The sequence below is a fragment of the Mytilus californianus genome, unplaced genomic scaffold (genome assembly GCF_021869535.1).
Source record: "Mytilus californianus isolate M0D057914Y unplaced genomic scaffold, xbMytCali1.0.p SCAF_8, whole genome shotgun sequence".
Taxonomy (NCBI): Eukaryota; Metazoa; Mollusca; class Bivalvia; order Mytilida; family Mytilidae; genus Mytilus; species Mytilus californianus.
Window position 1 is genome coordinate 82,627,217 of NW_026262734.1, and position 4,521 is coordinate 82,631,737.

The window sequence follows — 4,521 nt, forward strand, 5'->3', positions numbered from 1 at the left end:
ATTGACCAGGTATACTAGCATATAATTTATAGATACTTTGATTACTTAGAGGTACAAAGCCAGTTTGGTCCGTCACCTTTCACATGGAAATGATACTCGATAAAATTAAGAATGGAAACGGGGAATGTGTCAAAGAGACAACAACCCGACCGAAGAGCAGAAAACACCCCAAGGCCACCAAGAGGTCTTCAACACAGCGAGAACATCCCGCACCTGGAGGCGGGCTTCAGCTACATGGAATAAAACGTATGCTACCAATTTCAATTTAAAAGGTTTCAGCGCATGTGGTACTTGGATGTGAAAGCAAAGGAAACCCGTGCAAAATATTTGATAATGATGAATATTGCTAGTTTGTAACTCAATTTAGTATTTACTTACGCTTTGTTATCATTGAATTTTTAAATGATAGTTATGCGAATATATTGCAATGAATAACCAACAACGCAAAGAAACTATAATACTTCTTTTGAAAATGAATGTTGCTTTATTAGGCAGATATATTATGTATTATATTTGTCAGCTCTAGATATAATGTGGAACATTTACAGTTATCGCTGTACATGACAATGTTCCTTTGCTACAGGAATGGTTTTAAAGAAAGATATTCGTCATTTATTATAAACACGTTTGTTAAAAAGCATATTCGGTTCATTTTTTGTTAGCAGGCTGATCATTAAGAAATCACTTTAAATCATTTAATTCTTTTTAATTACAGTATTTTAAATATTCATACTATGTCATCTCCTTGTTTATTGATTGATATTGTTAAACGTTTGTGGGAATAAATGCATGCAAATTCATGACGAGAACATATCAGACAAAAATCCATTATGCAGGTTCTGCAATTAGGTCATCCGGGAGGTGAGCATAAAAGGAGTATGCTCCGTAAGTGCTATATTTAGCTCGAATATTAAGTCCATTTTTTAGATAATTTTTTTCAAGTTAATGAAAGACATGTAAGAGAATTAATTAGAACTACTTTTTGTCCTGGTATTCTTATGAAACTTTGACATTTATACCCCACATAGACTAAATAGAGAGATTTTGGTGAAAGTTGACAAAATCGTCTTGATTGCAATCACACGAAGGCCTAGGAAACATAGAGTGCAAGCTTCGACAAAGAAAACATTGTTATAGAATTGACCTCGCATTTATTTTTCATAGCTAAACAATCGCAATAATTAATGCACACAGAAAAGTCTGAATTTACAGTAACATGTTCATTTCAGGTGAAAGTTGAGCTGTTCAGAAATGGAAAACTAGCTGTAGAGATTTATTTTGATGGTCGCGGTTCAAAAAGTTCTGATTGGTTCACTAAGAATCGACTACGTTCTAATTCATTCAACGATCTCAATCAAATGTCGGGCTTTAATGTCTTCTCAATGGATGGGTAATTAATCTGAAAAATAAGACAAAACTCGTATTACTTCGATCGATCGATCGATCGATCGAGAGAACAGCAACAAAAACAAGAAATATTTCAAGAAATAAGGACAAAAGTTGACAAAAAGTGTAATGCTGACTTTGGTAATGATTAGAAATATGATTCAAAGATATTTGTAGAAAACCAAACATTTTTCCAATTCTCAATTTATCAATTGATTTTATTAACTTTGACACTTTGACCTCAGATAAAAAGGGAATCTTCTTGACCCGCAGATGCATTATCCACCAAAGGTTAGTAAAAACCCGATTTTGTGGCTATAAATATATTATCCTGAAACGAAACTTCCCCCCAATTGTTAGTTTATTTATAGGCAGACCTTTGACCAACTGATAAAAAATTCAATAGGGCTCGTTATTTCGAAAGATATTTTCAAGCTAAGTTTGATAAACGTTTGGCATATACTGTATATGTACATTTTCACGCATTTCCCGGAAGGTATATTTTTGTGTGAATAAATATTTATTTCTCATGGATGTTCTCCTGGTTTCGCTTTACAAAACGCTACTTGAACTGTGAAACTGTTAATAAAACGACACCAGTGATCCATACAGAAAATCAATTGTGTGCGTCCCAGGTAACTAAGGTGTGTTAGAAGAATTTCATCATCGACATTTTCTCCAACAAGTACAGTGATCTGACGCTTGAATGTCCTCAAGATCTGTAATAAGAACTAGTTTGCTGCCTTCTCATCACCAACTAGAACTATATACACATTTGTTATTAGCTCACTCGGTATCTGATATTTCTCAACTTGACTTTGAATAGATGTCAGCAATTTTCTTTCTGCTTTTATAACTCTTCTAGAATGTTACGCGCTTCTTAAGTACTTTTCCGTTGAACATATCACATGTTGCGTATAAAAGTTAGGGCACAAAAAGTTGAAAGTTCAATGGAAACACCAAATTCTCTTTACAACTGCCGATCTTTAACTATTATTATTCCTCTTGCAGGAGAAAACAAAATAGGACTGTTTACTGTCCCACTAGCAAGTTCTTAATGTATTCATGGACTTTGGCATAGCATTTTGTAAGATGGATAGGCTGTCCGCTTTTTCCTTTTAGAATCAATGGTCACCAAGGTCACTCGTAGAATAAGATACGATCCATATTAACTGAGTGTTCTTTTGAGTTAAATCATTCTTAAAGGTTATCAATTTAGCATTGTAGAAAAATCTTTAAATGTTGTCTGTATCGATACTAATATTAATTCTATTTTTTCTATAGCTTAATAACTAAACAGGTATATCTATCCAGGCATATATACTCACGAGCCTACATCCTGTCGATACTTATTTGTTGGAATTGCACAAGGTATTGCTTTTGTCGGACTGCCCACGATATCTTGACTCTACATTCGTTAGAGGTGTACTGATTGACATTTTAGTCTGGGAGAACACGGTTTATTTATTAGTTTTAATTTTGCTTTGAACTTGCTTTCTTGCATTTAGATAGGTGATTTGTGCCTTTTGTCTTTTTGTAATTTGTATTCCTTGTGATGAGTCAAGCCCTGTTCAACTGTTGTTTGTTATTATGTTGTGTTGCAATCTCCGTACAGCGCTCGTTTCCGTTCCGTTTACTCAGTACACTACACACTACATATTCGGTGTAGTGATACGAAGTAAGCACGAAACGGATGTGAGCTCTGCGGCGGAGATTGTTTGTGTTGTCACATCACTGTCCTAGGTTAGGGGAGTTGAACACGGTTTTAAGCCTGTAATCCTGTAGTTGACGTTAGTTATTGTCTGGCATATTTGTTCAATGATAAATTATAACTAAGGTTGTAGGTTTTTTGCTATTGCCATATTTAAAACGTTTTCATACAGGGGCCTTTTGTGGCTTACTAAACCGTATGGGTTTACTCATTTTTGACGGTCGCCCAATAAGATGTAATTGTTCACATCATTATTTTGTTGTCTTTATTGATGGTTTGCAATCAACATTGTGTTTTTATAATAAATGATTATCAAATTATAGAAAGTTGCAAACATAAATAATCAGAAAAATTACACAATTTGTTTCAGACTTCTAAATGACTCAGTTTTTGTTCACAATACACTTGATTAAAAAAAGGTTAAATATAAGTTTTTCTTTATTTTGTTGATATAGTGACGATACCTATGGTGCACGTCGTTTCTTCATTAGCCACAACTATGGTGGTTGTGATGACGACCGTGCTTGGGTGGCAGTGATTGACACATCTGAATCAAATTACCGTTTTTGTAATTATGATAGGCTACCTGGAAATTCATACCCATACATTTTATATGGCCCCGATCAGCAGCTGACTAAATTTGGAACTGGTAAGTCAGACGATATTATCTTATATCAAAAACTAGATAACTTAAATCATATTTTTAGTATAATATGGAAGTGTGCTTTTCACTTGTTCCGTTGATTGATAGCGTTGGATTTTGTCAGTTGTTAAGGACTTCCCCTTTTTGAATTGGCCTTTGAGTTCGGTAATTTTGTTTTACTTTTTAAAATTCATCGATGCATTGCTGAAGTTCCAACAGTTTGCATTCGTTATTTGTACAATAGTGTTAACCAGTTCTAAGATATTTTTTTATATAATGGAGGACATTTGCATGGTTAAGGAACATTTAATAATAGGCAACACCAAAATCACATTTTGATCAGGATCGGTATAATTATATTCAACCCTTGATTATCGGTCAATTGATTGATTGATTGATTGTTGTTGTTTAACGCCATTGTCAGCACTATTGGCTATATCAAGCAATATTTGCATGAGATGCTTACCATACAGAAAACCTGGTCAACTCCGTTTAAAGTTATACATACTAAGAGAATTTTGCCTTGTCGACACAATTGTTCATATTTCGTTCGGGAAAATGTTGAACAGGATATCCTTTACCTGTAGACGCACTTAGTTTTAACCGTTTGTTCAAGCGATCCTCATTGTAGAGACAACTTTCGAGTTCGTTGCATTTCCACGAAAAACTTTGCTTTTAGTGAACATCATTCGTGCAGGGATACAGGCGATCCCCTCTATCTGGTTAATGGCGTCACCAAGGCGCACAAAATTGACGAACTTTTCCGGTGAAGGACATAACT